This window comes from Choloepus didactylus, chromosome 8 (assembly GCF_015220235.1).
Source record: "Choloepus didactylus isolate mChoDid1 chromosome 8, mChoDid1.pri, whole genome shotgun sequence".
Taxonomy (NCBI): Eukaryota; Metazoa; Chordata; class Mammalia; order Pilosa; family Megalonychidae; genus Choloepus; species Choloepus didactylus.
Window position 1 is genome coordinate 2,506,726 of NC_051314.1, and position 12,394 is coordinate 2,519,119.

Consider the following 12,394-nt stretch of genomic DNA (forward strand, 5'->3'; position numbering starts at 1 on the left):
CTCGGGCATCTCCTGTGGGATGGAAAAGATAGACAAACTCAGCTTCGGAGACTGGAGAACCCTGTGCTTCCAGGCACCATCAGGAAAGCAAAACCATAACCCACAGAATGGGAGGCAGATTTGCAAAGCACGTATCCACTAAGGGACTCGTAACCAGATTATATAGAGGATTCTTACAATTCCACAACAACTAGACAAATCTATCCAAGAGGGACAGGTTCGGAGACAACAGGTGAAAGGGAGTCTAAGTATCTTGATTTGCTTAACTTTTAAATAGGGGTCTTTCAAATACTGTTTCAAGGTAACACAGCAAGTTTTAGATTTTTACACATGCCATACACACACATGTAAATGTAACCATCAGAAGGAGTAAATAAATAATGATGAGGAAAGTCAGAAGATGGTGAAAATTTCTGGATGATATATAAGTGAACACATTTTCTCCTTTTACATAGTGGGAGCATTAATAGATTATCAAAAGTTTATAAATCCAGAAATGGGCTTTTAAAAATTGAATTAAAAACTATAAAGGCAACAAACAGAAAACCATAAAATAGGTGAACTAACTTTCTGAATTATCGGAAGATAAACAAAGAAAATGAAACCACGTAACAAAGGCAGAAAACAATGGAAGCATTAAAAGAAAAATAACACAAACATAGGTCGGTACAACTATAATTGAGCATATATATCACTGCAGAAAATGTAAATGGGATAAAATCACTTATTAAAAGAAATAGATTCTCAGATTAAATGAAACACCAAAACCCATGAATGTTCTACATTGACAAGATCTATCCAGAATGAGATAACCAAGAAATTTGGGGGCAAAGACATAAAGACAAACATAAGGAAAAAGAGAGCTGGATTTGCAGTGTTCCAATCAGATAAGGTTTTGTTCAAGACAAAGTAACTGCAGAAAACTAAGAAAGCTACATTATAATGACAAAAAACAAAAAAAAAATCCAAATCCAAAGTAGAGCTCCATCCCTTATGCATCATGAATGTGTGGCTGTTCATAAAGCCACAACTACAGGCGATAAAGCTGACAGCCTCATGCACGAGAGTAAACCCATCTTCTTGTGGGTTCCCTGGGTTGCAGAGCCAGCAACAAGGCGTTGAGGGTGAGGATTTGGGAGGCAGGCCCCTGAGGGGCATGGGGGAAGAAGGGAAAGCTGACCCATGTGCTGCTGGCCACCTGTGTGGACATCCGGGCTCAGTCCCTTGGCTTCCCTCTGGGGGGCCACTGAACGGCACCCTGGAATTGTCCCTTCGAGGCGGGAGGCTGAGCTGCTGCAGTCCCGCTCTCCACTGGGGAGGCTGCCCCCACTCCGGGCTCCCTCTAGTGCTAGAAAGCACCTGAGGCAGGTGAGCTGAGACGCAGGGAGCTTGCCAAGCTCAGGAGCAGGTGCACAGACATCTGCCTCCACGATGAAATGCCCCGTAGGTGCAGGACACAAAGTGTAGGTGGGGATGAGGAGGACAGAGAGCAAACGTGAGAAGCAGCGGGCAACAGTTACCATCCCACGGCTGCTCCAAAACAGCACACAGCGTCTCGCCAGGCCCCAGGAAATAGTTATAGGAAATTACTGTAACTCGAAACAAAGCACAATACGTTCGGAAGGAGCCACCCAGAATTGCAGAATACCTGAAGGAAAACAAAAATGAAAATATCTGCAACTGAAACCATGTGATACTATTAACACTATTCTCAGAACAAAATTTAGCTTCAAAAATATAATTCTTAATTTTAAAAAGATCATTAAATAAATTAATCTCTGAATTAAACATAAAAAAATAAAATCAGTATAAATGTGCAGAAAGCAAAAGGAAAGATTTTATAAAAGTAAAATAGAAATTAATGATGTACTAAAGAGGAAATCTAGAAATGATATATTAAAGTAGAATGGGTAGATAATTTCAAGAGAAGCTTCTTTACAAAACCAATAAAATCTATAATATCACACAATTTAAAAGGGAAATGAGAATGTTAAATAACCAAAGTAAGGAAAAATTAAATACTTGTATAAACATGTCTTAAGCTTTTATAAATACTTTTGAAAAGATAGAACTAGGCAATTATGTAAGAATATAAATATGCATGCGTGTATATTTACATATGTATGTATGTATGAATGATGTATGTATATGGATGTGTCTGTGTATGTGTATCTGTGTGTGTGTGTGTGTGTAGTCAGAGGCACCAAGTTACAGAGAGGAGAGATCAAGAGAGAGCAAGCGAGAGAGCAAAATTAGCTTTCATGAGATTGAAAATCTAAATGGCCCAAGTGCTATATACAAAGTCGAGAAAGTTGCCCACAAAGTACTTCCCCTTAAAGCTCTATTGCCAAGAAAATTCTTTATCCTATTCCATCAAAAGTGCGAAGAATTAATAACGCTGACATTGTTTAAATTTTTGGAAACCTTTCTCCTTCGGATTTTCATTCCAGCACAACCAGAGTATCACACATACTCACAGAACTAGAAATACATCAAGTTTGTGAATATGGGAGCAAAAATTCTACATAATATAATAACAGATAGAATCAAACAGTTCATAAAACTTGCACAATGATTAAGTGTGGTTCTTTCCAGGAACAAGAAATTATTCAGGATTTGGAATTTAATTAACTGATCCTATCCATAAATGCTAATGAAGCAACGTTGATTCAAAACACATTTTGATAAAGCTCTGTAAAATATGTATATCAAAAACCAACACCTCCCTCCCAAACGAGTGAGGAACCGGAGAAGGCAGTTCACAGCAAGAGAAAAACACAAGTGACAAATGAGCACAACACAAAATGTTCAAAGCCCATGAGGTTAAAGGAAAGCCCATCCCCGGGCCAAAGAGAGGGTCTTCCCAGGGTCAGCCCAGGGTCGGCCCAGGTGCCCACGGGGACAGGGCACTGGGCGGAGGAGGAGGTGCAGCGACAGAGCCCTCACTCCCCACCCCCCTTAGAGGGCAGGTGGCTTTTTAATACCTTTGGGACTTAATTCAAAAACATCTCTCAAAATTTTATAAAGTACTTACCATTTATCCCAGCACTGCCACATTTAAAATGTTACCCTGCATAAATACTTGTGCATAAAGCAATATCTATTATAAAAATGTTCATTCCTCATTTTTTTATAATTACAAGTGCCCAGAAACAATCTAAGTATTTCCCATTGTGGGAATGAGTAAAGAATTTATGGAATATTGTGGAGCTATTAAAAACAGTATGGAGGAGAATTATATCTCCAAGACATATGGCCAAATGAGAAAAGCAAAATGCAAACCAGGATGTATATAATGCTTCTATTAGTGTTTTTAAAAGGGTGATGCCTGTGTATGCAGATGTATCCATCCCTACAGGCAACCAGGCTCCCAGAATTCACACGGATCTGTGGACAGGCGTTGCCTCCGGGCAGGGGAAGGGTGTCTCAGGCTGAAGGCCGCTGGGTTTTATTTGTCTGACCTTTGGCACTGCAGCTTATTAACCATGCTAAAGGGTTAGTTTTTCCAATTAAACTTGCACACCCGCACACACATGCACACGCCCCTGTGTTCTAGGGAGTGTGGCCGAGTGGTCGGGGCACCAACTCCAGCTCCGCGGTTTGGACCTCGGTTTGCACCCTTGCCCGGTTGCTTACCATCTCCGAGCTCTGGTTTTCTCATTTAAAGAATTAGGGAAATAAGCAAAAGCTGCCTCCCAGGGCTGTTGTGAAGATGAGGTTCACACTTGTCAAGTGCCGGTAGGGAGAACTGGCTGTTCGGTGTCCTATTAAACAGGATTACCGTTCTGTTATCACTCTTGTTCTTGGTTTGGTTGCCAACGCTGGCCTCTACAGGGTCCCTCTCTTCCTTCTTGCCTCCGAGTGCACAGTTTCTGTTCCCAAATGGGCACGTGGTAAACGGCCTGCCTCACCCCTCCTCCGTGCCTCTGCTCCTTCAGGCTGTCTTCGTTGCACGTCTATTATGGGGCACACACCGTGCCAGGCTCTGCAATTCTCGTGGGAAGAAGACAGGCAGGGCCCTGTCCACCCGGGGCAAGAGCAGGTCCAAAAAGTGCTTGGAGGCAGAGCTGCCAGGGCTGCTGCTGCCATGACTCAGCCTCGAGGCACGTTAGAGAAGCTCTTATTTACAGAAAGAGAGAAACCAAAGAAGAAACAAAACAAAACACAACAAACAATACATGCTGGCAGCCACCCGGGTGGGTGTAGCTGACTTGGGGAGGTTGTACTTTCCCACTTCAAAGATATAAATATTTCATCCAGTGTTAAACAACCCTGTGGAATCAGTGCAAGGGTAAATAAATGGTAAATAAATGGGTTAGGAGATAGAGCAGAGGGTCCACCGACAGTCACAGCCCTGGATGCCTACTTGGCTGATGACAAAGGTGTCATCACAAATCAGCAGAGAATGGTGGGTTATTCAACAAACAATGTAGGGACCACCAACTAGCCATATGGGATGATAAAATTGCATCTCATTTTCAAACCATACATAAAAGTGAATTCCAGATGGTACAAAGATCTAACTGCTAAAAAGCAAAACTTTAACATCTTAGAAGAAAATATATTTCCATAAAATCAGTGCAGAAAATATTTCTTAATAAGACACGAAGCACAAAACCTAAAGGGAATGAATGACGTATTTCACTGCATTGAAATTTAAAACTGTGTACAGCAATATACCATAAATAAAGTAAAATAGAAGATATTTTTATCCAATATAACCAACAAAGGATTTAAAGATTTTTATCTGAATTATGCAGACTCTTGTAAATCAATAAGAAAAGGAAAATGCAAGAAAATCAGCAAAATATATAGATATACAATTCCCAAAAGAGGAGACTCGAATGCCCAACCAACATATGAGAAGCATTTAACCTTACTCATACGTGAAATAATGAGATAACCTTGCATGCCCATCAGATTTAAAAAAATATACATAAACAATATGAAATCAAAGTGATGATGTGAGATAAAGAGAAAATATAACATTGCCGGTGGGAGGAGAATACATTGGTACCACCCTGCTTCAGGAGTGAGTTGACCGTAATTAGTAAAGCTGAGCTTGTTTGCACCGTGACCTGGCAATTGCACCTGTAGGTGTTCATTCTAGAGCAATTCTGGAGCAATGCCCAGACACACGCTTGTGAAAATGGGTGTGAAATACTGTACATTAGGACAGCAAGTCTATAGAAACAGCCAAAGCATGCATCGACAGGAAAATGGATAGAATAAACCAGCACATTGATATAGTGGGGGAAAAAAAAGCCTACAGTCATTTAAATGAATAAAGTATATGTATATTCTTCAGCCAGGGTAGATCTCAAAATATAATGTTGAGTGAAAATGCAAATTGTAAAATGCTTTGTGTAAAGATTGAAACCTATCAAATGCAGTGTGTTTTCTGCCCAGTGTGCACAAATGACCGATTCCTGAGATGCTGGGGCTTCAAAGAGAGAAAGAGTTCATTGCTAGGCGTGAAGCAGATCAGACGGCCCACGGCCTAAAAACCTGCCTCTCCAAGCTGCAGTAACTCTGATAGTCTTAAGGCATCAAAAGATGGGCACATTTTAGGATAATGAGCACAGTGGCCCAGGATGATTTAATTACAGGTGATCTAATTATTGAGCATGTGTGGATTGATTACATGCTGTCACAGAACAATGTAAGAAAATGACGGACTTACGATAATGATGGTGTTATTTTTAGTGTTATAATGAGGTTTAGGTCACTTGTAGGTTAAAGTCTAAGCTGCTGCACACATCAGGCAAGCCCATTTTGGTTAGTTCCGGCTTCAGTTATCAAGTTAACTTCGGACTTGGGGTGGGTTAGTTCTGGGCTGACTCAAAACCCTTCATTAGTAAACATTAGGGGCTGTCTTTAGTGATCACAAATCAAAAAATTAGATAAAATGGGTACTAGTGGGGTCAGTCACAAGGTTTTTACAATCAGGAAGGCATGAGATAAAGCCTCTACAAATCATTATCAGAGATCAAGGCAGCTGGATTACAGTTCAGAGATTTCAGGTATTTCCCTCTGTCTACTCTAATACACCAGAAAGTGACAAGGATCATCTATATAATGGCTCAGTAATCATAGTTGTCCCCGAAATCCTAATTTCTCAGTTCCCTCTCATTTGATCATTCTCTCAAACTTGTGGGATATCTTGGTGATGACCATTCTAAATACTTCATGCTGAAAAGGGGCATTGACATATTGGGACAGAGGGATGAAGCAGGTGGATGTTCTTGGAGAGGCCAGTACTTCCGGCTTTCAGGGCTTATCTGGCATAGGAACAATCTGGAGACTTTAAGTCTCTGAGATAAAAACTTAGCAAGTAAAACTTTTATAGAGCCCAGGGCATACTTCAGGCTTTCCAGGAACACTGTTGGTTGGGGCTTGCCAAACTGTGGCATTTTGTAATATCTGGATGAAATTTGCATGAGAGTAATCTCCAGAATGACCTCTTGACTCATGATGGCTTATTAAATTTGGAGCCCCTATTGCTTAAGGGAAGAGCAGAAATTCCCCAGGGGGAGAAGTTTAACAGTTTTACCTTTTTCTCCAGTCCCATGTTTTTCTCCAGTCCCTCAAAGAATTTTGCAAATACTTTTTCATTTTATGCCTAAATTACTCTGAAACACATCAGGGTATAACATTAAGCTGTACAAAATATCAAAATTTTATTCCTTATTCCATGTTCATTGTCAAATAAAGCAGAATTTGGTTGTTTAAATAAACTGGCCAGATAGGTTAAATTAGATAGTGTGTGTTCTGGTCTGCTAAAGCTGCCCAAATGTAAAATACCAGAAATGGATTGGTTTTTACAATGGGGGTTTATTAGTTCACAAATTTACACTTCTAAGGCCATGAAAATGTCCCAGTTAAGGCATCAGCAGGATAATGCCCTCTCAGAGGAAAGGTCTGCGGCATCTGGGGTCCTTATGTCACATGGGAAGGCACATGCTGGCGTCTGCTGGGCCTCTCCCGGTGTTAGCTTCTTGTTTCTGGGGCTTTCTCCATAATGTCTCTGGGCTTCTCTCTTAGGTTCTCTCTCTCAGCTCCTGTGCATCCTTGCTTGCTTTTCCCAGGGCATTTCTCTCTAAGCATCTGGGGATCCTCCCTTAGCTTTTCTTCGGCAAACTCTGGATTTCATCTCTTAGTTTCTCTCCTGGTTCTGATTTCAATGGCTTTCTCCAAGATGTCTTTTGGCATTTTCTCTCCAAGTGTCTCTGAGCTCTCTTTAAAATGTTTCTTCCTTTTATCCTCTCCTACAGGATGCCAGTAAACTTATTAAGACACACCTTGAATGGGCAGGGTCACATATCCATGGAAATAATCTAATCAAAAGTCCCCACCCACAGTAAGTCTTCACCCACAAGATTGGATTAAAAGAACATGGCTTTTGTGGGTACATAATAGATTTAAACCAGCACAATGTGGGGCAGAAAATTTAAATTTTGCAGAAAATAGATATTTCTTCTTTTGGTCTCACACAGAAGTTAAAGTCTTATAATACAGATGATATTATCCTTTACCCTGTATTCTGATTTACCTTAGTCCTAACCAGATCAGCATCATTCACATCTCTAATTGAAGTCTGATCTCTTTTGCTTCTTTAATGGTTGCTGCACGGAGTAATGCTGACTTTCAGAGCTGCAGAACTCTAACTCTGAGTCTCAGTTGTCATATAGATACCCAAGTTCCAGGGAACTACCAGGTTATACACAAAAAGCAGACATCCCAGAATTTTGAAATAATACTTAAATCTCAGGAATAAAGGTTACTGCTCTAAGAGCTTACAATCTAGGCCCTAGTTTTCTTATGAGCATTTTCTAAATGGATCTATTTTCAAAAATAAAATTAAAAAAAAATTTGACAGTCGACTTATACTGGGTCATCCACCACAAACCACAGCAGAAGTTTTATCCTGTTTCATCTTTACACATTTACCAGGGTTATGTTAGTTAACAAGTAGAACATAATTTATAGACTTGTCTTGCTTCTCTTTTGAAGTCCCTTTTTGTTGAAGTTCTGACTTGTAGCATACCATATATATTTTTAGAGAAGTATGAGAGCAACGTAGTATAACTGACAAGTAAATCTTATTGTTTCCATGATCTGTAATCTTTTTCTAAGAATAACTAAAACCAGGACTAACAACATCACACTGTTGTCTAACATCATGCAGATCAGTATCAGGATAGAACATGGGCAGTGAGAACATAGTCAAGTCTTCAGGGATTTTATACAATCTCTAAATATGAGTAACGTTTCACCCACACAAATTTAGCTAACAGGATGATAAAAAATCAATGTTAATTATTTTAATAGTTCCCAAACACTTGCTATGTAATATGCTAAACTAGCACCTCACTTGTAAAAGTGAGTTTAGCACCTCACTTCTACAAGTTGAAAGAACAAATCTTTTGTAACAGTTTTCCTTTCAAAGTGAGAAGACATCTTCTGAAATAAAGGATGATGAGGCCAACATAAACATCAACAAGGACATTAATCTGATGTAAAATCTTTGTCTTCTAGAGAGAGGATTCAGATGGTTAAGAAAAACATTTTACAGCCTTTCATTAGGTGCAGATCAACAATCCACACTATTTTAACAGAGAGGAAACTAAATTCCAGCTTTGTATGAATACACAGTTTGACACAAAAGCTCTTTTTTAAAAAAATATGAACAGGCTTCTCAAATTTTGGGGCAGTGTTGACTATGACAGACAGAATTCACTTTTATAAACCTTCTACAACTTTCCATATCCATTCAGATCTTGTCTTACTTATTAAAAGTAGCCATTTTCTTTTAGGGAAAACCATACTCCCTTAGACAATCATCAAATTTTAGTCAGCATTGACTACAATAAACAAAATTCATTTTCCTGAAACTTCTATACATTTCCATGTCCATTCAGAGCTTGTAGTCAGAAATGACTACAACAAACAAAATTCACCTTAATCAGAAAACAGTTTCTTCTTAGTATGAAGAATATTAAAACACTATCCATCCCACCTCTAGTCTTTATTGATGCAGACTGCATAAAACTAGAAATAAATTTGATAACCATTTCAAAAAACCCTTTGAGCATGCATAGTACCCTCCAATAACAGTATTCATGAAGGGAGAAGAGACAGAGATACTACAAAATAATGGAAGAAGGAAAACCGTGTGCTTGGGGTTGGAATGCAGCCAGTCATTTATGTACGTTATGCTCACAACCCACATGAGCACTTTATAATGTGTCTAAAATCTCTCCTTCCCATCCAACACTACCTTCAAAGGTCAGACAAGTCCAAGTCTGAAATTTAATCAGCTCCTCAACAATTAAGGAATTTATATCCAGAAAAAAACTCAAGTTCTTCCCAACATTATTCTTAAGTACTAAATAATATCAAGAACATGTTAGCTCACAAAATGAAGTTATGGCTTCTAAAAATACTGGTGCAGAGCTCTACCTATTCAAATGCTGCCCTCTTATTCAGAGGTTTTCAAGTGTCATCTCGTCCAGGAGGTTTGCCCCTAGGTCATTCATTATCTATCTGCTTTAAAACAAATTCCTCCAGCAGTTTTACTCCGTTATTGAGATAATTGGCAGGTATTTTAAATACTACTGTCTTATACTATGCCCTTGTGAGAGCATATTCCAACTAGAATATAAACTCTTTGAAGCCAACAAGGATGTCTTCTCCATTCATGACAACACTTACTAACCTGATTACACAGTGTACTCAGCAAAAATATACTGACTGACATTAACAAAGCCACTACAAACCAAATTCTCCCACAGACTGGTGTAACAAATGACGAAGTAATTAAGAAGACAGATTCTTTGAAATCCAGGTGACTGAGGTTACAAAAATCTCATTTATGTTTTTTACTACACTCAACAGACCCTGAAATAGGATATATTTGAAGCAGCAGCATATTCTCATTTTATTATATTTTATATAATGTCTTTAATACCAGGTACATTGCTCAGTTTATCCAACTTGTCTAGTTAGGCTATTTTTGGGAGGAATTTTGGGAATGTACTCAGAATACTAGCTAGCTTATTTTATCAGTAAGCTTGTTGAGGGAGAACATACCTAAGTAAAATAAAATTGAGTTTGTTTGATTCAAAAAGTAATCATAAAAACAGGAATTGGACTAGAATTTGCCACTGCAACTTTTGCTTTTTTATTCCTTCTTTTTTGCATTTTTTATTTCTTCTACTGGAAGGAATAAAGAATCTCTTTGTTTTCATAATATCCTAAAATTATGAACAACCTCAAGAGTATCAAGCTCTGGAAAATATCTGCAGTTGTTTAATTTGCCCCAAACATAAATTCAGGAAGAATTTTCCATAGCCCTTAAGGACATTTCCTTTTACTTCCTAAAATTCGGCAATTAGATCTTAATTACTCCTATCCCAAGGCTGTTTATATTTTAATAATGATTTGCTTACTATGGTCACTGCTGCAAAGGTATTATTGGAAAAATAATTTTAAGTGGGGAATTCTTGCAGAGCAAATGTGGTCACCATTCCCCCCCTCACCCCGTGCCCACCATTTTAACCCCCAGGCCCAGTGGAAAGAATCCCGAACACAGCCCCCAGTAGCCCCCCCCGAGCTGCGGAAGGAGTGAGCCGTGGTCTGCTGAACTTGGTTTTAAAAGTTTTAAATGAGGGCAGTGGGGTTTGAGAGTTCCTATGCCCTTCTTTTAATTGTTTCCAATTATTAGATCTATTTCACTTAAAGCTGTGACTGGATAAGTAGAAAAGGTCTTTGCCTTTTCCAGGGGCAGCCCCCTGCAGCCCCCTGACAGCCCCCTGCAGCCCCATGCAGCCCCCTGCAGCCCCCTGCAGCCCCCTGCACCCCCCTGCAGCCCCCTGCAGCCCCCTGGCACCCCCCTGCACCCCCCTGCAGCCCCCTGGCAGCCCCCTGCAGCCCGAGGGAAATTCCAGGGGCAGTTTCTTTCTAATGTCCAGGTTTGCTGACAGTAATTACAAAGCAAAGGCTTTAAGCCCTGCTGCCCAGGGGGACTTTTTCCTTTTCTCTGGGACTCCAGGAATGTATATATATATATTTGCCTATTTATATTTAAGCAACTCCAATAGAGCTTTTTAAGAATTTCTTGTTAATCTGCTATTACCATCTGGAGGTATGAGACTAGACATTGAATAGGTAGAGGCACAAATAGAAAATCACACAAGAAACAGAACACAGAAACACTTTTGAGAGGGACCGATGAGGACTGGAGCTCCATTGTCTGATCCCATTTCTGCCCTGTTACAGACCAACTCTAGGTATGATGCAGCCTGCTTTCCAGAGAGCCAGTCTCAGGCCAGTTCTCTCCTGGTTTTAAATCATATTGAGGCCAGATTGTGTTACAGAAATAAATCTTTTTCTCAAAGGCTTGTAACTAAAACCTTTCCAATTTTTTGGTATAGCCCAAAGGTTCCCATTTTAAAGGATTTCTATAATCAGTAACCAATTAGGAACACTTGAACAATACAAATGCAGTAAGACACCAACTAGCAGATTTAAAGACACTTAACACTTACCATATATTTAAGTAATACACTGTTCTGGTTTGCTAAAATTGCTGGAATGCAATGTACCAGAAATGAATTGACTTTTTCAATGGGAATTTATTAGGTTACAAATTTACAGACCTGTGGTCATGAAAATGTCCAAATTAAGGCAGCCAGAGAAAGATCCCTTGATTCTGAGGAAAGGCCGATGGCATCTGGGTTCCTCTGTCACTGGGGAGGCACGTGGCCGGAGTCTGCTGGGCCTTCTCTCCAAAATGCCTCTGGGCTTCTGTGTGTCCTTGTTTGTTTCTCCCAGGGCATTTCTGTCCCTGAGCTCTCTCCAAAATGTCTCTGCCTTTTATCCCCTCATAGAGGACTCCAGTAAAGATGATTAAGACCCCCTTGAATGGGCAGGGTCACATCTCCATGGAAACAACCCAATCAAAAATCCCACCCACAATAGGCTGCCCCGACAAGAATGGATTAAAAGAACATGGCTTTTCTGGGGTACATAACAGTTCCAAACCAGCACACACACCAATTAATAACTAGACTGAACATACCAATTAACAGTTAAATGTACTAAACACTCACTATACCTAAATGACACAAGTTAACAGTTACACAGGCATATTCAATTTCATTAAATATCCATCAATTGTTGGATTACTTATATTTTGGGGTGTACTCAATAATCTCAGGTCAAGGCCTCAAATCCGGTAGGGAATGGTAACCCCCACAACATACCCAGAAATTTATAGCGGTCACAGCAAGAGGGATCATCCTGGAAGTGGGGCCAGGGCTCAAGCTCCGGGCCAGGGGACTCGCACCCCTCTGCTCAACCTCCCGACCCACCCTTACCGGAGGACCCACAA